Here is a 26,231-nt window from a genome sequence, read left to right on the forward strand (position 1 = left end):
GCCAAGTTGCCAGATATTTAGCATAGGCTTGATATGGGTCTTTGTGGTCTATAGCTGCCTGAATTTTATCCATTACAATGTGTTCCCAGACTTTAAGTAGCCAGTTGTCAAGTGTCAAATTCAATGAGTTTTTCCAGGACTGCGCGATCGTGGTTTTAGCAGCTGTCAGGAGTTTACCTATCAAGGATTTTTTAGAAGATGAGAGACGGGTATCAGACCAATGATTGAGAAGTATCCTTGTTGGGTCATCTGGGATCAAGACCCCAGTTAGGGAGGAGAGATGGGCACAAATTGAGGTCCAGAATGGTCTGATTTTGGGGCAGTCCCACCAGCAGTGAAAATAAGAGGCTTTGAGCCCACAGTTTCTCCAGCAGTCTGAAGAGCCTAACTGGGTCATATGGGAGAACTGGTTAGGAGTAAGGTACCAACGTGCAATCAATTTAAAGTTTTGTTGAGATATATTTATAATAGTAGATTGTAGGGCATCACTAGCCCATATAGAGTCCCATTGGTCGGGGGAAAGGATGATGCCACAGTCTTTATGCCATTGAGTGGTGTAAGAGGGTAAGGTTGCTTCGAGTTTAGACAATAGGATTCGATACAGCCGTGAAATGAGACTTTTAGGCGTTCTCTCTTCGTGAAAATGAAGAACCAGATGTTCGTAGTCAGATGAAGGGCGAGAAAATGAAGAGATCACTTTAGGGTCCTGAAGGAAGTGCCTGATTTGAAAGTATTCAAACCAAGGTGCTGGCTTAGTCAAAACTTGGTCTAGGTCATTTTTAGGTAGAAGTTGTTTAGAAGATGAAAGAAGATTAAAGAAAAAAACTTTTGAGGAGTCTCTCCAGACCTTGAAAGAAAAGGGTAGTTGGGCAGGGAGGAAATATTTTTGTCCTATAAAAGATGAGATAGTAGAGAGTCCTGGGGCCAGAAAATGACGCTCCGAATCCCATACTGACAAGAGCGCCCTGAGGAATGGGTTCATGAATTGCCACGGTGGGCGTTCATTTTTCTTAAGCCATAGTAGTTCGTAGTATTTCAGTGGGGTAAAGTGAGCTTCCTCTATGGGCGTCCACGGCGGCGGGGGATGTTGGTACAGTATTTTGGTCATCTGGGATAAAATAGTAGCTTTATAATACTTTGCAATGTCGGGAACTGCTAGGCCACCTTTTTGTCTTGATCGACATAAAGTTGAAACTTTGATTCTAGGCTTTTTATATTTCCAGATAAAGGAGGTCAGTATTTGTTGCCAGGATTTTAAGATAGGTTGAGAGATCTCAATAGGAAGAGCCTGAAAAAGATATAAAAACTTGGGAAAAATAAAGGATTTAATTACATGGATTCTTTCCATCCAGGATAGTTGCAACTTATCCCATTGCTTTAGCGTGGTAGTAATCTCAGAAGCCGTGGCCGTGTAGTTAGTTTTTAATAGGCCAGCTATATTTAAGGGGATTTTCAGCCCCAAATAGGACCAGGAATCAGAGACCCAATGAAAGGGGTAGTTTGCAACTATGTCTTTTTTAGAAGTATTGGAAATTTTAATCGGGTAGAGAATTGATTTTGAGTGGTTAACTGTAAGACCTGAAAGTTTACTGTAATCAGACAGGAGAGAGGAAATGGCTTTAATAGACTGTAGTGGATTTGTAATATATAAGACTATACCGTCGGCAAATAAACTTATTTTAAAAGTAGAATTTTGGACAGAGATACCAGAAATCTCTGAAGAAAGCCGTATCAAATTTGCAAAGGGCTCAATGACAATAGCGAATAGCAGTGGTGATAGGGGGCACCCTTGACGAGTTCCTCTTTCTAGGATAAGTGAAGGGGACTGTTGACCATTAATTTGTATAAACGCGGATGGACAGGAATACAAAGAATCTATAACCATTCTGAACCTAGAGCATCCCCACGTGACATTCTCGGCATGATTACATCACTTCCAGGTGATGTCATCATGCCACTCACACAAGGGAAGTCCCCTCACCAGCAGCCAGGCAAGACCTGGAAACCTTAGTCTGCTAGCCTTTGCTGAGACAGAGTTGGGAACTCTGACAAAAATGTGTGAGCTGGAGACTAAAAAATTGTGAGCTAGCTCACACTAACTCAGCTTGGAGGGAATACTGCTTGGCACCTACTTCTTTCTTCTCCAAGAGCTCTTCCTTGCTTTTCTCTACCTCACTGGAGCAGAAGTGTACCATGAGAACCCTGGAAGCATCACCTTTGTGTCTACAGGGAGCACCCATTTTGAAACAGCTGCCTCCATCAAAGCAGGGTGCTTGGCTTGAAACCAACTAATAATAATAATAATAAATTATTATTGTTATTATTATTATGTAGCTGGCAGCCATTTTGTAGGTGCGCACACTACATCTACTCAAAATTCTAAAAGTGGCTACAGGTTCAACAGGAAGGTTGTGAGGGCCCATGGGTTAGTCTTCAATATCCAAAAATAGCAAATTCTTGTATCTCCCAGTATATCTGGCCAAAGGGGGTAGGGGGTCTGGTTCACAAAATCGTATACTATGATAAGTGTGTCAGATTTTCTAGAGCTGCAAGACTCTTTGCTTTGGCAATCTGTTGTATATGTGATCTGAAATGTGTATATTTAATGGTGCTCTTGCCTGGCTCATGGGAGCCTGTAGGATTGAGCTTGGGGACTCGGAAACAATGGACAGTAGGATCCAAATCCCTGCTGCCCTGCTCCAATCATGGGCCCCCTACTGGTTTGAATGGTCCAATAGCATGCTTGCACGGGAACCCTGAGTGTATATAAGTTGGCCCTTGGCCCAGTCCTCCATTCTTAAGAGTGCAGCCCTATACTATGCTGTACAGAATAAAAGAGCTATGATCACTACCACCTCACTTCTTCCTTGCGATGAACCCACTATATTATACAATCAGAGCCTTAGCCCAAGGAATTCACAACTTTACAAACACACTGCTATATTTTCTCATGCTTCCTGTAACTAGAGACAGTGGAAGGCAAAAGTGGAATTGACAGAGGACACATCATGTAGTGGCCCCAATTGCATATAAAGTGGAACGGGATTGTCTAGCTTTTGCCTCAGAATGGTGGGCAGATAAGGAGAGATGTCTTCTGAGATGTTACTTGCATGATCCCATGCAATCAGGAATAACCAATGATATCTCATTGGCTATCGAGCAGGTATCCCACCTAAGGCTACCAGCTCTGGGTCAGGAAATACCTGAAGATTTTGAGGTGGTGTCTGAGAAGGACTGGCTGTGGGGAGGGATCGCATCGCTGAAGGGCACAATGCCATGGAGTCCACTTTTCAAGGCAGCCATTTTCTTCAGGGGAATGGATCTGTATTGCCTGGAGATCCATTGTAATAGTGGGAGATCTCCAGGCCCCAGCTGGAGGCTGGCAACTCTAAACCCACCCATCGTCCCAGGAGCTCACATATAGTTTGTTTTCTTCTCCATTCTATCCTCACAGCAGCCCTGAGAGGGAGATCAAGCCAAGAGGGATTCGTTCATTTATTGGTTCAGAAAAATGTAGATGCTGCCTCTCCAAAAGCCCTCATCGAGGCAGGTCGCAAAGTAAAGCATTAAAAAAATCATTTTAAAAGGACACTAATCTATTTACTAAATATTGTACTATTAACTAAATATTGTAACTGGTTTTTATTGTGATTTTATTATGATTATATTGTGATTTTTATTACTTATATTGATGTACTCCATCCTGAGCTAAGCTTCCCAATCCCCAGGTCCCAGAGGGGGATCCCCCGGTTTTACAGGCTTCCCCCCTCCCCCAGCCAGCTGGCCGGCAGGGGAAGCCCCGCCCCCACAGCCATCATGCACCTCCATTAACGATTCCCATAGGGAATGATGGGGAATTGATCTGCGGGTTTCGGGGGCTCTTGGGGGCTGTTTTTTGAGATAGAGGCACCAAATTTGCAGTATAGCATCTAGTGCCTCTCCCCAAAATACCTCCCAAGTTGCAAAAAGATTGGACCAGAGGATCCAATTCTATGAGCCCCAAAAGAAGGTGCCCCTATCCTTCATTATTTCCTGTGGGAGAAAGGCATTTAAAAAGATGTGCAGTCCCTTTAAATGGGATGGCCAGAACTCCCTTGGAGTTCAATTATGCTTGTCACACCCTTGCTCTTGGCTCCACCCCCAATGTCTCCTGGCTCCACCCCCAAATTCTCCAGGCCCCACCCCCAAAGTCCCCAGATATTTCTTGAATTGGACTTGGCAACCCTATCCTGAGCCCTCATGGGGGAATGGACGGAATATAAATAAACTAATCATAATCAACATTAACAGCAACAATCCTGTGTGGCAGGTGAGGCTGCGAGAGCGTGACTGCCCCAAGGACACACAGCAACCCTCCAGAGTTGAGTGAGGATTCAGACCTGTGTCTACCAGATCTGTGGCCCACACTCTAAACACTACACCAGGGGTGGCCAACGGTACCTCCCCAGGTGGCCAATGGCTGGGGCTGATGGGAGTTGTAGGCAAAAAACATCTGGAGAGCTACCGTTGGCCATCCCTGCACTACACCATGGAGGCTCTCCCTGGTACTTAGAGAAATATGGAGATCTGAGCCACTTTTTAAAATACAAAATCCTCCCAGGAACCCTGTGATTAGTAAGTGTTCATCTTCATTAGGGAAAAAGTAGCACATGTTTATAAAGATGCTCCTTAGGCTTATTCGGGCTGTAAGATTTCTCCTTGCAGCCCACATAGAACTTCCCCTCATTTCCACAGGTCAGAGAATACGCTGCAGGCCTTTATACAACCTTCTTTCTATCAAAAGGGGGGGGAAAAGTCAGAATTCACGGTTTCACTTTACAGCTCTGGCAATTTATAAATAAATCATCTGCACAAGCTGATTGATGTCCACCCGTAAATAATTAAGTTTTGACCTTATGTTATGGAGCTGTCTGAATTTTTCAGCAGCAGAAAGGAGCATACACTACATTTCCACGAAGAGACAAACCAGGGGAGGTGTCGACACTCATTTATATGGTTATTCTAATAAGTTTGTTTTTACTCAGCAAATTGACTTGTTATTGATCAGGAATCCCTCCCGATAACATCCTGGAAGTTTAATTGTTCCTGGTTTCTCCCCTCTCCCCCCCCCCCCAAAGTAGCTTCATCAGACTGAAAAGCTCATGGAAAGCAAACTTGAGCATACTTTGCTTGGAATAATGTTATAATTTCTCTCTCTCTCTCTCTAAGCTCTTTGCTATGTAGGAGAGACCTAAACAGTCACCCTCACTGTGTCTTTCTCTTCTCCTGCAATAGGTAGCAGGTGTCAGCCAAAGTTTAATTTGGAAACCCATGAATTCAAAAGAGCTTATTCTTCAACACAGAGAGCTTTTCATGGCCTCCTCCTGGAATAAAGAGCAAATCCCACAGACATGAAGGGAATTGATGAGAAGGCAGTTGTCTGACAAAATGAGAGTCTTTCATCAAATGGCAGCATTGCTAATAAATAACGAGGATTTGGCCAGGGACTGTGCTTGCGGGGGAGGGCTCCTACACTTTGGCTGGGGTTCTCCCAGAGCCGGAGTAGGGGCAAGCTAGCACTTGGGGAAATAAATTAAAAGCTCCTCCTGTGACCTCAAAGTAAACAACCCACCCAGAAAACTGCCTGCCGCATCTCTGCACGATTTACCGCTCTGGCCCTGCTTCCTTCTAATCATCATGTTTTGACTGGCAGGTAATTCTACCCCTCTTCTGCACATTCAATCAGTCCTGTTGCATAGACTGAGAAGAAATTTGTCATCAAAGGAGGCTTCTCAGAGTGTCTCTGTGTGATTCACTGAACTGGCCTTGACTCCTTCCAATTAGGAGTTATGTTCAGGTCAGTGATACACATTCAAATATGGAGGTGGAGCTCAGAGGAAAGAAACTCTTTATTCTAAAAACAAACAGTTTCATGAAATAAAAAAGGCTTCCCTTTAAAGTTTGGGAAACCCTGATTTGGATATTTTTAAATTACCCTGCAGTCTCATAATCTTGGCTCCTGAAATCAGCAAGTTCTGAAGCAATATAGACTTTTCCCATGCAAGTCAGAGGAAGACACCAAACTTGGTTGGGACCAGCTCTTCAGGACCCTTTGGGACCATTGGACCTATTGAAAAAGACTTCTGAATCAACATAGTGGACTTGAAAAGCTATTTGTGACTCTTGGAGGGACTTATGTCAATACCTTGTGGGATAGAATTCTTGAAACATCTTTGTATACTCAATGAAGGATTTAGGTTCTTTATTTGTTTGATATTATTGCTGTTTGATATTACGGCTGATAAATCTTTCATTATATTTCAAGTGTTCCTAGTAATTTGGGGTTATGATATGGATTTGGTATTTCTTTGTATTGTTCTGAAAAGGGCAAAAATGTACAGTCACATAGGAAGGCCAGATCTGCTGGCTTTGTCTGCTGCTGATCAGCTGCATGGTGAGAGAAATTCTATGGGAAATGGTGGGGGAGAATGAGACTTAATGCATGGTGGAGGATTCACTGGTGAAATCATGATGTGGTGATGTCACTTCCTGTTTGACCTGAAAATACCATCATTGCACTGGATGACGCTCTAGCATCCCCCCCCCCCAAAAAAAAATAAACCCCCTCTAGACTTAGAATGCTTGAATGTCACCCACATGCAATGCTGCCACTTTTGGCTTCTACCAGATGATATTGATGATGATATTGAATTTATAACCCACCCTTTACTCTGAATCTCATAGTCTCAGAGTGGCTCACAATCTCCTTTACCTTCCCCCCTCACAGCAGGCACCCTGTGAGGTGGGTGAGGCTGAGCGCGCTCTCCCAGAAGCTGCCCTTTCAAGGACAACTCCTGCAAGAGCTATGGTTGACCCAAGGCCATTCCAGCAACTGCAAGTGGAGGAGTGGGGAATCAAACCCAGTTCTCACAGATAAGAGTCCACACACTTAACCACTACACTAAACCAGCTCTCAATGTCGCCATGCTGTAATGTCACCAGCAAGGGGCTCCGCCTCTCAGTAAATCTCCCTAACCAGCAGAACCCTCACTTTGCAGGATTTGGGTATGTGTCCCAAGGCTGAAAATGTGAGCATTGCCCCCTTACTGACAAAATGGTGATTGCATAAATTGGGAGCATCCCATGCAGTGCCTTCTCCTTGCATAATGCCTGATAAGGGCTAGATTTATGGTGCAATCCCAAGAAGAGTTATACCCTCCTAACGGCATCCAAAGCCAATGGGCTTAGAATGATATAACTCTGCTTAGGGCGGCATTGCCATTGGGACATCTGTTATCATTCAAGATCCTGTGATTGCTGCCATGAATGTCATCAGCATTGTAGCTTGCCACAATTACCATAAGTCACAGCCCTCATATCTCAGATCAGACACCTTGCAAAGTGTGGAAGTAACAGCAGATTCTAAGGCTTCATAAATTGCTTCTTATGCTCTGGGTTAATAGGTCATGGTCCTGCCTTGATAAATAAAGGACATTTCTAATACATGTGTGTTGCAGTCAATCAGATGAAGTCTTTATCATGACAAAGGATAAGGAAGATCAATCCAGCTTCAAGAGGAGAATGACTAAACATGAGGAGCAGAGGTCCATCAGTGGCATTGGCTTTAAGGTAGAGATGGAACGCTGTGCCTGGGGTAGTGATGCTCTGTATTCTTGGTGCTTGGGGGCAACAGTGGGAGGGCTTTTGGAGTTCTAGCCCTGATGGTGAACCTCCTGATGGCACCTGGATTTTGGCCACTGTGTGACACAGAGTGTTGGACTGGATGGGCTGTGGGTCTGATCCACCATGGCTTCTCCTGGAGAGTCAGTTTGGTGTAGTGGTTAAGTGTGCGAACTCTTATCTGGGAGAAACGGGTTTGATTCCCCACTCCTCCACTTGCACCTGCTGGCATGGCCTTGGGTTAGCCATAGCTCTGGCAGAGGTTGTCCTTGAAAGGGCAGCTGCTGTGAGAGCCCTCTCCAGCCCCACCCACCTCACAGGGTGTCTGTTGTGGGAGGAGAAGATATCGGAGATTGTGAGCTGCTCTGAGTCTCTGATTCAGAGAGAAGGGTGAGGTATAAATCTGCAGTCTTCTCCTCCTCCTGTGTTAACAGATCTACCCCTAAAAAATAAGCACAACTGAATACATGAAGCTGCCTTATTCTGAACCCAGCCTCTTGGTCCATCAAGTTCAGTACTGTCTACTCAAACTGGTGGCAGCTCTCTAGAGTCTTACATAGGCATCTTTCATATCAGCCCCTACTTGATCCTTATAACTGGAGATACTGGTGATTGAACTGGGAACCTTCTGCATACTAAGCAGATACTCATCCTATGAGCCACCGCTCCTTCCCACATTCCCACACAGCAGTGAAAAAATGTTTGTGCATGAAATATTCTTGATAGGAACAGTTTCCCCAAACTTTCCCATGATGAACCCTGGACCCTGTGAGTGTGATAGGCCAAGAACACTCAAGTTCCACACAGACAGCACCCAGGCACCTCTTTTGTTAGTTTTAACATCAAGAACTTGACAGACTTTTTTGGGAACAAATGCTAAAAGTCACAGAATTATGCAATGAGCCATAACACCAAGAAGAATTGAGTCAGAAACTTGGATAATTTGGGGAATGGGCTGAATCATCTTCTTAAATCCATGGGACTTTGAAAAGATAAAAAATGCTAGGATGCCACTACTAATTGCCACTAAAAAGGCATGCCCATCCACAGAACAGGACTTTCTTACATCTCCAGAACGGGACTGTCTTAAATTCTTACTTATTTCATAAATAATCACTGTGTCCCCATTACCCTCTGCAGCCCAAAATGCTCCTAAAGTGCTGTTCCTGGGAACACCTCCCCCACCCCTGATAAATTACAGTACAATCCTAAGAATATTCTCCTGGGAGGAAATGCCCCTGAGCAGACCTGAGTAGGATTCTGAGAAGACCAGTTTAGGGCTTCTAAGAATTTCTGAATTGCTAGCCCCCCCTCAAGAGTCTTCTTTGTGCAAATCTCGCTGGTTGCAAAAAGAAGGTACAGAAGCTCTTACACTCCTGAGGGTTGTTGTGTACAGCCTGTACAGTCTGCTGACCTGGCAACAAATGTGTACAAAAGAAACTGAGTAAGGAATTATGGATTGCATTCCAAATTAAGGAGAAAGGAGACCTGTGCATCTTTGAGAGGTGTATGTGTGCACATGGAGAGCATAAAATGTTCGTGTATATACACACATACGTTCATGAACACATGCACTTTTATGCTACAGGTTCTTATGCTGTTCCATGCTCTCAGATTCACTGGCTGTGGGTGTAATGGTTTGTTAATTTGACTAACTTTATATTTTGTATGATTTCATTTTATTTTGTGAGCGGCCTGGGGCAGGTCTCTGAAGAGATGGCATATATATTTCCCAAAACTGTTTCCATAAATGATCATGTTGTTGCAATAAGCATAACTCTGATTCTGAATATTAGGCTTAGGGTTTTCTAGAATCACTTCACTGAAAAGCACATAGTATAAGAAAAGTTCCCGACCTTTCAGACTGATCCCTGCATCTGTGGAGCCATATCCAACCTGGCATGGAAAGCAGCTTCATTTGTTCAGCAAAACCAATATCAGTTGAGCTAAGAAGCCCTTTCTCAAGGATAAAAATTATTCCACCAGAAGAATTATGTGACTTGAAGCACAGAAAGATATAAGGAACAGAGTTGCCAAGAGGCCTGAAGGAAAATGTTGCATTCCATTCACAGAGGTTTTGATGAGTGAAAATGGGCAGCAGAAGTTTTTCATGGCATGGAAGTAAATAACATCCCATTAAACCTCTCTTAAAGGGACAGGACTTTTTTCTCCAGGCAGTTGGCAACCCTAGTCTGTACTCAGTTTATTGCTTCAGCATATTAAGACACTCAGACAGAGACATTCTGGGCATAACTATTTCAAACAAATGGTAAACAAATCAAAGGAAAATGGGAATAACTGTGCATTATATTTGCATAGTTTAGGGAAGCAGCCATTTAAGGTTTCCATGCGGAAATGCTCTTCAGGTGTGTGAATAAGACGGAACCCAGTGATTCCGGCAAGCAAACTGTCCCTTTTGGTTCCTGGCAAAGAGCCTCAAACTCAAATCCACAACAAAATACGGCGAGGGGGGATTTCCTGTGCTCTATTGAAAAATGATCTAATTGACTCTGAACATGAATGCAGGATGGCTCCTTGGTCTCTTTTGTATCCGTCTGCTGCTTTCAAAAGGTCCACTGACAGTTCACGATATTCCAAGGAAGAACATACATACAGCAAATCCAGGCAGGGAACTATCCAGTCTTTGAAAATGCAAAACCATAACACCTTCCATTTAAAAACAAAACAACAAAACAAAACAGAGACACTGTATCCTTTGGGTGCAAGCAAGTTGTCACCACAATAGAGCTCATGTTTATACAACCAGAGTGCATTTGTGAGAAGCAATGCTGCAGCAAAAGCAGGAAGAGTCCTGTTTCCAGCTCACTAAGTTATAAGTCTGCAAGATGCTCAAAGAGACTGCCAGTTTTCCTGCACCAACATCTCTTATAAACACATCTGCTTTCACATTAAAACCATGTCTTTGTTCTTAGAAGCCCACAACTATAGAACTGCAAACTTTTGGAGGCAAGAAATCTTAATCACAGCACACTAAACTCACGTCCAATGAGACAATGAAGAACAGGCTCTGTTTGCAAAATGCAGACATGGATTTTTGGACAGGAGAAGCATCAAGAGCAGAAGGGTATTATCCTTTCCCCCACTAGCTGCTTCTTAACTCCCAATCTCAAGCCATTTCCTCCCCCCATGGGAGACCAAAGATGCATGTTTGAATGCCCACACACATACACAAAGCTGCCCTATACTGAGTTCAGCCACTGGTCCATCAAGGTGAGTCTTGCCTGGCAGTGACTTCTCAGGGTCTCACGCCAAAATCATTCACATCCCCTGTTACCCAAACTTTTAAAAAGTGGAGGTGCCAGGGACTGAACTTGGAATCTTCTGTGTACAAACCAGAGGTACTACCACAGCTGTCCCCGTTTGCCAGGTCAAAAACAAATCTCAAAAAATAGGTAAGCTTGTAATACGCATTTTAAACCAGGGCTGCACCAGATGGGAAAAGTTTTAAGAGTTAAACATTTTCCCCACATCTACCCCTCTACGCCACATTCATTTCTCTGCTTCAAACCACCTTTCCCAGAGCAGTTTTTCCAGGAGAAGGAAAACAGCTCAGTTGAGACTCAGTTATACACAAATGAATGTAAAACAGTTCATCATCATCATCATGTGCTGTCAAGTTGCAATCACTCATGGTGACCCCAAAGCCATGAGGTTTTCAAGGCAAAAGAGGAGCACAGGTGGTTGGCCACTCTCTTCCTCTGCGTAGTTGGGGCCAAAGTTTGGCAGATACGCTATCCGCAGGCATAAGAAGAAATTGCATCCAAATAGAAAGCCTCTGTTTTCTCCCAAAGTAAAAAGAAGCATAAAGGAAAGAAGTCGAAAGCCAAATGTCACAATGCAGGAAGGCAGGACTTCTGTACCAGGAAAGCTTATTGCAGTGGTGTGCTACAAATCTCCCATTTTGCTATGAGACTGGTGAAGGAGAGCTCCCTACTGGCTGGGCACCCGGTTGTAGCAGAACCTCCCAAAGTCCCAGCATCCTACTTTTTTTTTTTTTTTTGCAGAAATCCAGGTGCTGGTTGAAACTGGCACTGATTTGTGTCCCCCATTTCAAAAGGGCACCTTTCCCCCCCGACAAGCACCAAGGCACCCTCTCATTTAGAATTATCCATCACTGCCAATGAGAGGGAAGGGAGCTCCATTGCAACTTTTGTAAACTGCGGTGCAATGTGGAATAACCGCAAAGATGACCAAACGCCATGGTCTGGGGGAGCGGAGGGATTCGATGCACCTTTCCAAGAAGGCACTGCCTATGACGATCAGCGTCTTTCCAAGTAGAGGCACAATCCTAAGGAGGCTTACTCTGAAGAAACATGATCAGGACCCCCATGGGGACACAAAGTAGCTTACCCAATTCACCTTGCCTCCATTTTATTCTCACAACCCCCCTGCGAGGCAGCTGAAGCTGAGAGTGCGCTCCCAGCCCAAAGTCACCCAGCAAACTTCCATGGCGGAATGGGGTATCAGCCCTGGATCTCCCAAATCTTCGCCTGACCCTCTAGTTAGCCACTACGCTCTCTCGTTGGCCCTCTCATTTTGAATCATGCTTTCTTGCAGGCTGGTAGCTCATGAATTTAGCTCCAAATCAGGCACTGCCTAACTGCCACATCAACCTGTCTTCTCCTGGGCCAGATCTTCCTTCCAATTCCTTTTACTGTGTTAGCTCAAAGCCATAGCAAACAAACCACTACAAAGGGGGGGGGCAAAATTGCCTACTCCGCAGCGGCTCTGCAGGGTCACCAAGAGAGGTCTTTAACATCACCTTCTACCTGGAGATGCTAAGGAATGCACCAGGGACTTTCTATATTCAGGGCATTCATCCTACCACTTTCTGCTCCCCAAGTCAAACCGTCTCTCTGCCAGGTCCTCCCCAGGTGAAATCCAAAGAGCCAGAACACAGTCGCCTATTAACACCTTCGATTAAGGCCAAGTGAAGAAGTTATAAGGTCCTTTCCCTTCCAAGAATGGGGGGGCGAGAGTTTCTAAGTTCACCGGAAGACTTCATCAAATGCAGGTGTTACCATTTAAAATATATATATATATATATATATATATATATATATATATATATATATATATATATATATATATATATATATATATAAACAACGATGTTTTAAAAGTTTCCCCTTCTCAAGCCGCCCTCCCCCCTTCACCTGTAGGTCAGATGGGGGCTAAGAACGCAGACCTACCTCGCAGGGTCGTCTCCATATCCACGAACGGCTTTGAAATGCTGTGAAAGTTCCCTAAACCCACAAAGCGTGTCTTCCTAGTCTTTCGCGCCAACGGACAACCTCCCTCTCGCCTTCAAGTCCATCCTCACTTCAGCCAAGGTGCCCCTCTCTCTCCCCCCCCCTCCAGTTTAGGAGGTGGCTCTCCATCGCCGCGCAGGTGCTCAGCCTTTCGGACCCCAGTCCCCTTAAGGCTGTGCAACAGGAGGGCTGGGCTGCGCGCTCCCTTAAATCCGGAGAAGGAGAACGAAGGGAGAGAAGTCACATCCCGACTCTTTTCTCTTCTCACCCCCGCCCCTCTTCGACTACCCAGGAACCTAACCCAACCGAGATGCCGGGATCGGGTCCTTCAGCAGGGCTAGCGGGGAAAGAGGGGCGTCACTTTCTTGCTAAACAGCAGCCGCGTGCTCCTCGCAGCGTCCCGATCTCCAGCAGTCCGGCTGCCCCCTCCCCGTCTCTGCCCTCGAAAACTTTCTTGCAACGCATCGCGTGTGCCCGTCCAGCTCCTGCGCCTCCCGCCGTCCACAGCTGCCTCGCCCCCGCCCCGCGAAATGCACGTGGGAACCAAGAGTTCCAAAACTGCTTCGCGCCCTCTCGGCCTCAAGAGCAGCCAGAACGCGCAGCCCGGGGCTCGGGGGAAGCCATGGTTTCCCAGCCGAGAGAGAGGAACAGGTGGGGAGAAAGAGCCTCGGGGCGTGTGCAGGACGCCTTTGCCCTCCGGCCCCCTGGAACTCCTCTCGGCAGCCCTCGAGCCGAGGCTCGCCTACTCGGGAGTAAGGGAGTGGAAGGAGAGGGTGCCTGGCGCCGGCCGCGCCACTCAGCCAGTCCCAGGAGACTTCCTCCTGAGTAAGCCAGAGTCGCAGCCCATCCCGGTCCGGAGCCGGCGGCGCTACTCACCTGGGCGGAGCGCCCCTGTGGCGGTCAGCGGTGGCGCAAGGCTAGCGCTCAGGCGCGCATCGTTCTCGCGGCGTCCGTCCACCTGGAGGCTTCTTCGCCGAGCAGCGCCAGCAGCGGCCGGGCTCCGTCCGTGGGCGCGTTCCGATGCCGCCGCCGCCGCCTCCTCTTCGTTCCCGGCCAGGCAGAGAGGCGCGAGTGGGGCAACTGCGGGGAAGAGCCGGGCGCGCATGGAGCGGGGCTGAGCCCAGCCAAGCCGCCTCCCTTCCCTTCCCTTCCGTGCCGCCGCCGCGCCCGCCCCGTCTCCTCCTCCTCCTCCTCTTTCTCCTCCGAGGCTCCCGGCGAAGTGATGCTCCCCCCGCCTGCAGGGCAGAGCCGAGGCGAGGCGCAGCAGCCTCCTCCTTCTCCTCCTCTCGGCGTCTTTCCCTCCTCCTCGCCTCCGCCATAGCAACCTGCTAGCGAAGCCACCAGCCCCCCTCCTCCCCTTCTCCCCACTCCAGCAGGAGGGAGCCGGGAATCGCGCCCCCCTCCACCCCACCGAGAGAAGCGGGTCCCCCTGCCGGGCCACTGCCCTTCGGCCGCGGGGTGGATGAACTCTCTGCCGCTGCCCGAAGGGCTGCCTTCCCCGCGCCGAGGCCGAGCTTCGCCAAGCCACGTCCGGGCTCCCCAGAGAGCGAACGAGAGGGAGAGAGCGCAGGAGCTGCGGGGGTCAGGCCAGCCCGTGCAGCGCTCGGTGGACAGGAGTCCTCCTGCACCACCACCCCCACCCCCCAGGCGCCCCGCGGGGTCCTGTCCCTTCCCAGAATTAGGGGAAACCTTCATCGCCCTTCGCCTTCCAAAGTTTTCTGCCCCGCCCACCCCCGTGGATATTCTTCACCCCCTAAATTGGCAAGCATGTACAGAGAAAGGGATTTCAGGGAGACCTTTCCATCGCTTAAGCTACTATGAAAGTTTTCTAGTTCCTTGTGTGTCTGTCTCCTAATAACGCAAGGAAATTGCAGGGGAAACATTTCGAACCCGGAGCGCCCTGGCTCAAAGGAGTTCAGCCTTGTCCCTCTCTCTGGTTCTCTGCTCCATCTTGTTATCCTCTCAATATCCCTATAAGGTTGACTAGGCTGAGACAGCATGAGCTGCCCAGCGTGATTAGGTAAAACCAGGCCTCGGATTCAGGGGGAGCTCACAGGAGCACAGCTGCTGAACCTTTCTGAGAGTTCCACCTCCTCCTTCTGAGAGTTCCACCTCCTTGTCCATTGAATAGTAGGTGCAGCTGCATAACAATCCCTGGATGAGCTCCACCACCTATTTTTCTACAAAATGGCCGCTGCGTAAAACTACTTGTCACATGAAGGATTTGCCCCTTCTCCAGCAACTCACAACAACCTTGCAAGGTTGGTTAGGCAGAGAGAGACTGACTGGCCCTTGGGGACTTGAACTGGATTCTCCCCACTCCAGGTCTGATACTCTGACGGCTACCCAGCACTGGCTATTGCTTCCTGGACCCTAGACAGAGCTTTGAAAGATACCCCTTTTTATCTAATTATCTCTGATAAAGAGACTGTAGTGGTGTGTTTGAAAGAGATAGAATCTGCGCTGTCAGGAGAGATGGATAGATAGCATTAATTTTGATCAAAACTAATGGATTTTCATCAAGGCTTGCAACGAAACTGCTGCAACTTATAATGTGCAACAAACAAATTCTGATCAAAGGGGGGGGCTGTTTATAAAAATTACATTAAAATGTGGAATTGTTTCCCCCTCTCCTATATGAGCACCCCCCTACACACCCAACGCAGTATAGCAGATTCTTGAATTATTCATTGCCTATAGAGGAAATTAATTTTGATGGGTACTGGTGTCATAAACATTTGAAAAAACCCTCAGATTTGCAGTTTGTGGCTGGTTACCTGGGCTGAGCTACACGTATGTGTGTGTGTGTGAGAGGTGTCTCTCTGTGTGTCCTGAGCAGAAAACCTCATTGAAATTGGTTGCACTTCATTCCAGACATAACTCTCTTTGCAATTCCGTCTCCCACTTTAACAGTTAACTAAATTTTGATTTATTGTTATGAAAGCGAATAAGCCCAGCTCCAGCCCCCAGAGGGTGCCATTGTGAGTAATCACCCAAAGGGTGAAAGCAAGAAGTAGCTGGCAGGAAGGGGGAGGGGAGGGGCTGCACACATTGAGAAGGAGTCAGATGTGTTGCGGGGCGATCCAAAGAGAGTGGGAGGCTCTGGGCTTTGCCTGGGATCTTGGAAGCAACCCCTGCAGCTCCTGGCAGCAGAATTTCTCCTCCCTTCAACAGGCAGAGAGCTTGTTTGTTTCAATCATGCCAACATTGCAGATGTAACTGCCACAAAAAGGAACTTGGCCCAAACAACAAAGGTCCCGCCCTGCTCTGGGCTTCCAACGAATGCTGAACTAGTTCAGGTTTGTCTTGTGAGAAAGCGGAGTAGTTCTGTTTTTTTAAAAAATGCTGGGTTGCTTGATGTTGGAATGCAAGCTATGCACATTCCAGCCATTATAGAGTTAACGGTTTGTTTACCTGAAAGAGGAAATGATGTATTGTAACCTAAACTTATAATGTAGCCATGTAGAGGACAGACATAGTTAGACTAGCTGGCATGCTAAATTTTTCTTTTTTATCCCAAGTACCCTATCCTGATGTTTTCTAGTAAACTTTATTTCTTTTGACAAGTTTAAGCCTCGACTCCAATTATTGCCACTCCAAGCCTCTGAATTTAACGTGTATTTCCCATCACGAGTTCTTTGATATTTCTTGCCTTGGAAACACCATGGGCCTGGGGGTCATGTTGAATTGTTCGCAGTTTGATGGGACGCAATTATTATCACCTGCAGGCAATGTTCCCTCTAAGCTGCAGAGTCTTGTGAGCAAAAATTCTACTTTGTGAGCTACTGGCATTAAAGTTGTGAGCTACTGCATAAATTAGTGTGCTCTGGGGCCACTTTTCCTGAGCGAAGACAAAAATGTGTGAGCTGGAGGCTAAAAATCTGTGACCTAGCTCACACTAACTCAGCTTAGGGGGAACACTACCTGCCAGTCAGGTTTTCGTAAGCAACCATGAGCTCCCGCAGTTGGTGCAACAAGTGGCATAGAAAAGTCTGTAATAAATATTCAGGGGAGTGTCTTTAAGCCAAGGTTCCTCCAAATGTGTTGGTGTCTGTAGGCATTATGGAGCTCACCAAGTGCTTTTAGAAAGTGGGCAGGGCTAGGCAAGCCAACCTTCTGATGGGCTGTGCAGATTAAAAGGCATTCTGTTGAAGAGTTTCTACCAGAATGTTAGATGCTTAATTCTAAGGTTATGCCCAACCTTGTTCCCAGATGTTTTGTGGCAGGCTGAGCCTGCTACAGTGCCTGCCAGCTCACATGAGGCGGGGTGGGGCCAATACTCCCTCTAAGCTGTGGACTCTTGTAAACAAAAGTTCTGCTTTGTAAGCTAATGTCATTAAAGTTGTGAGCTATGGCATAAATTAATTTGTTCTGGGGCCATTTTTCCTGAGCTAAGACAAAAATGTGTGAGCCAGAGGCTGAAAAACTGTGAGCTAGCTCACACTAACTCAGCTTAGAGGGACGACTGGGTGGGATCCCTGCTGTAAGCAGATGCGGTCTCTCGCTCCCTGCTCTGTAGAGGAAGGGGTGTAGCGGAAGGCCAATTCACACATTAGGACCTCCTCATGCTCTCCCCTGCCTAGAAACAGGAGCTGTCCGATCAGAAGTGTGCTGGGGGTTCTAGACCTGAAATGGCTCCAGGAAGTCACTGTTTGCCCCACTGAGGAAGCTTCATGCTCACTGAAGTCTATGCGCAAGTTTTCCCAACAAGGCAAAAAGCAGCAGGGCCATTTCCAGTTGGAGAAATGGCATCAGAGGGGGGGGGGGGGGGGAGGAAGGGGGTAGCACTCTCTCCCCAATTGCACTGTGGGCTGGGTCCAAATTAAGAACATAAGAGAAGCCATGTTGGATCAGGCCAATGGCCCATCCAGTCCAACACTCTGTGTCACACAGTGGCCAAAACCCCCAGGTGCCATCAGAAGGTCCATCAGTGGGGCCAAGACACTATAAGCCCTCCCACTGTGCCCCCTCAAGCACCAAGAATACAAAGCATCACCTGCCCCAGACAGAGAGTTCCGACAATATGCTGTGGCTAATAGCCACTGATGGCCCTCTGCTCCAGATGTTGATCCAATCCCCTCTTCGTTTTAACAATTTATTGATATCATATGGTTATACAACTTAGTTATTTCTTAATTATCTCAATATTAATCCGTATGACATTTCAATCCCCCCTCCCTCCAATGTTGTATTTTAACAATTCATTAATAACCTACGGTTACGATGTTTAGTTATATCTTTTCTATCCCTAACCCATATGATATTTTCAATCCCCCCTCCCTCCGTTATTAGACTTACCCCGAAGTTATATATTTAAATCCAAATATAAAGGTATCCCAAACCCATCAAAACACACTGTCTTTTTCTTCTCATTCATATTAAAAGATTGTCCAATGTCTTTTTACGTTCCATTCTAACTCTATATATATTTTTAAATTTCTTCCACTATTTTTTAAACACTTCCAGATCATAGTCTCTCAAAGTTCTTGTTAATTTATCCATCTCGCTCCACGATAAAACTTTCACAATCCAGTCCCATTTCTCTGGTATTTTTTCTTGTTTCCACAGCTGCGCATACAATGTCCTAGCAGCTGAGAGCAGATACCAAATTAAAGTCCTATCTTCTTTTGGAAATTTTTCTATTTGTAATCCTAGCAGAAAGGTCTCTGCCACTTTCTTGAAGTCATAATCCAAAATTTTAGAAATTTCTTGTTGTATCATCCGCCAAAATTTTTTTGCTTTTTCACAGGTCCACCACATATGAAAAAAGAACCTTCATGGTGCTTACATTTCCAACATCTGTCTGACATCTTTTTACTCATCTTTGCCAGTTTCTTCGGAGTAATATACCACCTATACATCATTTTAAAACAGTTCTCCTTGATATTCTGACATGTTGATATCTTCATCGAGTTCTTCCAAAGGTACTCCCAAGTATCCATTTGGATTTCTCTGTTTATATTGATTGCCCATTTAACCATTTGAGATTTTACTACTTCCTCTTCTGTAGACCATTTCAATAATAATTTATATACTTTTGATATTAATTTTTCATTGTCTCCAAGCAAAACCATTTCCAATTCTGTTTGCTCACGTCTAATTCCATCAGATTTCATATCATTTTCCATCAGACTTTTTATTTGTTGCATTTGGAACCAGTCATATTTATTATTTAGCTCTTCTGCTGACTTTAATTCAACTTTCCCACCTTGAATCTTTAACAATTGATTGTATGACATCACTCTTTCTTCCTCAGATTCAGCTGTTATTTTTATTACTTCTGCTGGCACTATCCAAAGCGGCTTCCTCTCATCACCATATGATCCAATCCCCTCTTAAAGCGGCTATGCCTGCAGCTGCCACCACCTCCTGTGGCAGTGAATTCCATGTGTTGATCACCCTTTGGGTGAAGAAGTACTTAGATATGGGAATTAAGTTCTGAGCTTAAACACTACATCTGTCAATCAGACACAGGAATGTGAGGACTTTATACTGTGTGGATTGGCTCTATCAGTGGGAGCACTTATGCCTTGAATGCAGAAGGTCCCAGCTTCAGTCCCCAAACCATCTGGAGCTTACAAGGAATGGGGGTCCCTGCATGAGACCCAGCAGGGGCCTTGTTGGGGTATCACTGCAAGAAGGAGACTCTATGCACTCTACAGGTTCAGCTTGCTCATGGTCATCAGCAATCATGATGAAGGAATGTGTTTGTTTGCTTTTAAACCTACCTTTTGGCTTTGTCTACACAGGGACATTAACAGCTGCCCATTTGATTCGATCATCAGCAGTAATTTCCATGCATGTCATGTTTTGAAAAAAAAAACAAAAACCAGTGCAAAATTCAAATAATTTGGTAGTGGACAAGTCTGCCGCTTGGTTCAACTGCAATCATCATAATCAAGCTTGGCAAGAGAGCCAGTTTGGTGTAGTAGTGGTTAAGTGCACTGCCCTTCAACAAAGCATCAGATCCAACCTCCTCTGGGGACTGTTGGTAGAACTAAAAGCTCTCTGGTATTGGCAGTCCTAGGGGAGGAGGAGGAGGAGGAGAAGAAGAAGGAATTGGTTTTATACCTCACCCTTTGCCAGTTTGGTGTAGTGGTTAAGTGTGTGGACTTTTATCTGGGAGAACCGGGTTTGATTACCTCCACTTGCACCTGCTAGCATGGCCTTGGGTCAGTCATAGCTCTGGCAGAGGTTGTCCTTGAAAGGGCAGCTGCTGTGAGAGCCCTCTCAGCCCCACCTACTTCACAGGGTGTCTGTTGTGGAGGAGGAAGGTAAAGGAGATTGTGAGCCGCTCTGAGACTCTTTGGAGTGGAGGGCAGAATATAAATCCAGTATCTTCTTCTTCACTCAGAGTCTCAGAGCAGTTTACAATCTCCTTTCCCCTCTGGTAGCACCGCATCTGGCTGTCCAGAGTACCATGTGTGGGCATGGCTGGATGGAATCGGGTGTAAGTTTTGTTTTCTTTCTTGCGGTCCCTGGAGGTGCCTTCCTTGCCGTCAGTCTGGCCTTGACAGAACAATAGAACTGTCACTTAGCTGGTCTTCGGATTATAGAGGGTCCTATCAGTTTCCCTGCTGGAGCTACTTTGAGAAAACATACCCATAAAGTAAATATGTTTGTTTAAAGGAGACTTTGATTCATGTCTCATCTTTAATACAAGGCCTCCCGCAGTGAAATATGCCTGCCCGGATCCATTGGCAGCAACAAGCTGGTTGATGACGGTGTGTGTGTGTGTGTGTCTGAGTCCGTGGATTCCTGTGTGTTGTTTAACTGCTCTCGAGGTCCCTTTTTTATTTATGTGCATTTTATTAAAATATTCACACCGTGCCTTTCTCATAGCTCAAGGCAAGTTTTCAAATTAATTTTTTAAAAAATACAATGAACACCCATAGATCCCCTATAAAAAGTGTACTGTCTACTACACCATATTAAAAGCCCTTGCAAACAGTAGAACTCAGCAACTCCTAAATGCCTCTAGACAGGTTGGCCCTTCAGTTTCTCAGGGCGCTTTTTCTATAGGGTAGCAGCTACAGTGGGGAAAGCACAGCACCTGGGTGATGCTGGCTGCTGTGATTTGTCTTCCTTATAAAGTCTGAGGTCAATTCTACTAGGGTTGCCAACAGTGTTTCCTCTGAGTTAGTGTGAGCCAGCTCACAGATTTTTAGTCTCCAGCTCACACATCTTTGTCATAGCTTAGGAGGGATGACCCCAGAGCACACTAATTTATGCAGCAGCTCACAACTTTAATGCTAGTAGCTCACAACTTTAATGTCAGTAGCTCACAAAGTAGAATTTTTGCTCACAAGGCTCTGCAGCTTAGAGGGAACATTGGTTGCCAGTCCTTGGCTGAGAATCCTTGGAAGTTTTGGTGGATGTGCCCAGAATTCACATGACATTGCCATATCATTTCTGGTTGCATTATCGGATCATTCACCTCAACACTCTAGCAGTTCCCCCAAACATAATGGTTTTACTGCAGAGTTTTGGAAAATTACTAGAGTTGCCATGACATGTCACTTCTGGTTAAGCAACTGGAAGTGATGCCACAACATTTTAACCCCCCCCCCTCTTTTCTCCAGCAGCTACACCAGGCAGGGGGTGGGATCAGAAACAAAATCAGCAACTGATGCATGTGTGCAGTAACTGGTGTCAGATTGTCAGAGGAGCAACCCTAAAAGGATTATTCAGAAGTTTCTTCAAGGAGCTTTCGTCCAGGAAAGTATTCTTCGGATTGCAGCTGGAATCACTGGCTCCTTCCAGAAACTGAACTGCCACATCTTGGCCTTGCTGTAATTTCTGTCTTTAAGGGCAGCCCCGTGTAGAGTACATTGCAGTAGTTTTGCCTCAGGGCCACAGTAGCATGGATCAGTATAGCTGGATAAACCAGATAATATACAATGCTGCACAGCGATGGAAATGGAATCCCAGTAAAGTGTTGGCCTCGAAGCCGTAAGTTGGAGAGAGCCAGTGTGTTGTCATGCTTAAGTACCGTGGACTTGAATTTGGAGAACTAGGTTTCGTTCCCCACTCCTTCTCCAAATGAAGCCTGCTGGGTGACATTGGGCCAGTCACAATTCTCTCAGCATTCTCTCAGCCCCACCTACCTCACAAGACGCCTGTTGTGAGGTGAGGAAGGGAAAACAATTGTAAGCCACTCTGAGACTCCTTTAGGTAGAGAAAAGTGTGGTATAAGAGCCAACTCTTCTTCAGAAGAAGAACTACCAAGCCAAAATAACATCAAAATAACATCATCACTTCCATTGGGGTGGACTAGCTCTTAAACCTACCAGGAAAATTCCCCATAGGTCACTGCCCTGGAGGGTCACTGGTGGTATGTTATGTCTGTGAGCTGCCCTGAGCCTGCCTTGGCGGGGAGGGCAGGATATAAATAAAAAAATATTATTATTGTTATTATTATGGAAAATGAAGAAAACAGCAAAAAAAAGTGAGCATGTTGCATGACTCCCCCCCCCCCTACTGCACATGTTAAATACTGCTGGAGCTGGGACTTCTCCATTGGGATAGAAGCTGTTTGCAGTACCCTCTCCTGGCAGTCAGACAGAACTGTCTCCAAAAGAGAGCTAAGATAAGCCCCACCTACCTCACAGGGGTGAGGTGCTGTGAAGAAAGGAAGAGAAGACAACCAGGGCTTTTTTTGAGCAGGAATGCAATTCCAGCTGCCTTGGCATCAGGGGGTGTGGCCTAATATGCAAATGAGTTCCTGCTGGGCTTTTTCTACAAAAAAAGCCCTGTGTGAAACAATGGTGACATCAGGGGATGTAGCCTAATAGACAAAAGAGTTCATGTTGGGCTTTTTCTACAAAAAGTTGTCAGATGCTTCGAGACTCCTTCAAGTATAAAAATCAACTCTTTTCTCCTTCTCTCCCCCGCCCCTCCCCCCGATTGTGCTTGAGATGAATTCTTCTCCAAATAGATCACCAGTTCACATTGGATAATAATTTCTGCTGAGTTCCTAAGGTTGTCAACAGCCTGGAGAAAAAGATCCTGGCCCTTTAAGAGAAGTTTAATTTGTGAAAATGGGCAGTGGAAGTTTTTTGTGGTATGGAGGCAAAGAACATCCTCTGTACTTAACAGCCCCTTCTCTAGCCAAAGATACTTAAGGTGACATATAGCATTTAAAAAAATAAAATAAATTAAAGACCATTTTAAAACATTTTAAAGGCAACATGATATACACTGTTTGAGTCTTTGTTTTATTTTTTTAAATTTACTTACATTTATGTACTGCCAAGGAACCATGAGAAGCATTTTAGGCTCTCTATACCCCTACGACAGAGGAAAGGCAAAAAAAGAGAGTGTTTGTTCAAGGACATCTGCTCCTCATGAGCTGGGTGTGCTCTGCTTAAAGCTCTGTCAAGGTGGTTAGCCATCATAGCTAAATAGAACCTCCATGTGCAGGAACAGTGCACTTCTGAATACCAGGTGTTGCAGTGGAAAAGAGGTGGCTGTTGCCCGCATGCAGGGCTTGTGGACTTCCTGGAGGCATCTGGTAAATGACTGAATAGGATGCTGGAGCAAAGATCTTTGGCTAGGTCCAGCGGTGCTGTCCTGATGCTCTCTGTAAGATGGGCCATGGGCTCCCCCTCTTTGTAAGTCCATCTCAGGAAAAGCTCAGAATACAAGACAGCAGTCCACACAAAAAAAAGCCATCTTACCAGAGGAGACCTCAGTCTGTCTAGCAAGAAAAAGAAATCCGGAAGTTGGAATTATGCTACTTAAGGACATGGAGTTTTCATTTTTAGATATTATGTCTGAAAGTCACTGGCAAACATATTTTCTTAGATATTTATACCCCAGATTGCTTCCCCGTGAGACCCAAATGGTTTACAACACCATTCTCCATTTTATCCTTGCAACGATAGTCCTGCAGGGTAGGTTAGGCTGAGGTGGAACAACTGGCCCTAGGCAGAAAAGAGATTTGAACTTGGCATTCCCAGATCCTAGTTCTACATTCTCACCTCTGCACCACACTGGCTTTTAAAGTATTACATCTAGTACAAAATTATATATTTTATATATTAAAATTACATCTTCTCTAAAGCTTTGTAACTTTTGGGATCTGCACTGGCCAGTTATGAATGGGTGTACTGCAAAAGCAATTTAGACAAGTGACATTGGGGGCAATTCGGAGATCCTTTCCCAGTTAAAACTCAGCCCCTTGGCTCCTTCCCAAACACAGACTCAACACACTCCCCTTCTCCAAATCCCCCATGGCGTTGACGGTTTCCCTGATTTATCCTCCCCCACAGCACAATCTTTGCCCTCCCCGGCCCCTCCTTCTTGCCATTTTTAGACTCGCTTCCACTGTTACTGGACTCAGTCTTAATTGAAGATGGATCAATAGCTCGCTTCCTGTTGACTTCCCCCATCGTTTGGCCACTGCTGTGTTTGCATTTCCTTCCATAAGGGATGCAGAATGGAGTCTCCTTTGGAAGAAATCAGGGGAGGTTAAAACACAGACAGACACACTCGCTCCCTCCAAACAGAACAGATTTCTTATCTGAATGTGAATTGTTTGGACTGGCTGCCATCCACACTCCTTTTAGACTAGAAGAGGCCACGTGAAAATCAGTGTGTGGACTCAGGTAGTTTCGCAGGAATCCTAAATAAAGCACAGGACCTATGCAAAACTTTGTAGGGACAATTTGAGAATTAGACCAGAAATGCAAAATGTCTGCTGTTATGTCCAGGGAGGGAAGGTTTGTATCTGTATGTGTCCATGAAGGGAAGGTTTGCATTGGGCACAGATGCAGGGACTAAGGTTGCCCATCCCCAGGTGGGGGCATGGTTTGGAGGCCCTCCCCCACTTCAGGGTCATCAGAAAGTGGAGGGGAGGGAAATGTCTGCTGGGCACTTCATTATTCCCTATGGAGACCCATTCCCATAGGGTATAATGGAGAATTGATCCATGGTTATCTGGGGCTCGGGGGGGGGGCTGTTTTTTGAGGTAGATGCACCAGATTTCCAGCATAGTATCCAGTGCCTCTCCTCAAAACACCCTCCAAGTTTCAAAAAGATTGAACCAGGGGGTCCAATTCTATGAGCCCCAAAAGAAGGTGCCCCTATTCTCCATTATTTCCAATGGAGGGAAGGCATTTAAAAGGTGTGCAGTCCCTTGAAATGTGATGGCCAGAACTCCCTTTGGAGTTCAGTTATGCTTGTCACAATCTTGTCCTGACCCCACCCTCAATGTCTCCTGGCTCCACCCCCAAAGTCCCCAGATATTTCTTGAATTGGACTTGGCAATCCTAGCAGGGACCCCAATAGCTGTCTTGCTTTATCCAGGTAAATCTTGTCTGCTCTGACTGGCAGCAGCTCTGTAGGGCCTCAGGAATCTTTCATATCACCTTCTATTAGATCATTTTAACTGGAGATGTCCATGAATCTGGGTATGCAAAGAAGGTGCTCTACCTCTGAGCCACATCCTTTAAAGCAGAAGGTGCATTAAACTGGGTCAGACTCTAAGCCTGTCAAGGTTAGTATTGTTGGCTCCGACTGGCAGCAGGATCTCAGGTTGTGTGTGGTCTTTCACATCACCTACCTTGAGTCATGGAAAGTGGAAGGAAGCAAATCAATACTTACCTGATTCTTTTAACCTGGAGACTGCAGGGACTGAATCCAGGGTCTTCTGCGTGCAAAGCAGATGCTCAGCCACTCATTGCCCCTCTGCCCATTGAACCACCCTCCACAAACCTGAGCGGTGAGGCTAAAGTAGCCCATGGTCAGGCTTCAAGCACATATTTTGTCCTGCTTGCCGCGTTATCCCCACTGGCTCTTTTACCTTTGCCCCATATAAATGAATAGCACTGAGTCATATATATGGGAGAAGATCGGAACACCACTGTGGTTCGGGCATGGTTGACTCTCTCGCCCTGGTGGGCCTGGCCACTGGTAAGCCGGTCTGTTCCTTCCTTCATTTTAGAGTTGGTAACAGTCCTGAAGAAAAAAATGTCCTGTTTCTTTAATAGAGGCTTAATGTTTATAAATGGGTAGCTGAAGCTTTTCACCTCCAGTCAATAACATCACCTGATAAATAACATCTCATTAGGCCTCTCTTAAAGAGACAAGAGATTCCCCTCCTCCAGGCTGTTGGCAACCTTATTTCATAGCCCTATTCTTCCATCCTGAGTTTTCTTTCTTGCTCACATTGTGACAACATTGGCAAACAGATTTTTAAAAAGCATGCTATTCTCTTCAAAGTGACTTCTGGCGATTAGCAATCACTTACAATTAGCAGTAACAAACAAGTCTAACCATTCAGAATGCAGAAGCATC

General features: G+C 45.9%; 1 protein-coding gene and 1 long non-coding RNA gene across 2 annotated transcripts in view; both read right to left on the minus strand.

Annotated features, from left to right (window-relative positions):
* The window catches only part of CHST8 (carbohydrate sulfotransferase 8), a 428,271-nt gene extending 414,424 nt beyond the window's left edge, over window positions 1–13,847 (minus strand). Inside the window, exon 1 of the mRNA XM_060254373.1 lies at window positions 13,809–13,847. The gene's annotated coding sequence lies outside the window, so the exon portion shown is untranslated. The remainder of the gene's footprint in view (window positions 1–13,808) is intronic.
* A 9,281-nt stretch (window positions 13,848–23,128) lies between these two features.
* LOC132582439 (uncharacterized) lies at window positions 23,129–26,009 on the minus strand. The gene is made up of 2 exons (XR_009556188.1): window positions 25,738–26,009; window positions 23,129–23,631 (listed from the first exon to the last, which is right to left on the minus strand). It is a non-coding gene; the product is annotated as an uncharacterized LOC132582439 (long non-coding RNA).
* Window positions 26,010–26,231: the final 222 nt, after the last annotated feature.

This window comes from Heteronotia binoei, chromosome 14 (assembly GCF_032191835.1).
Source record: "Heteronotia binoei isolate CCM8104 ecotype False Entrance Well chromosome 14, APGP_CSIRO_Hbin_v1, whole genome shotgun sequence".
Lineage (NCBI taxonomy): Eukaryota > Metazoa > Chordata > Lepidosauria > Squamata > Gekkonidae > Heteronotia > Heteronotia binoei.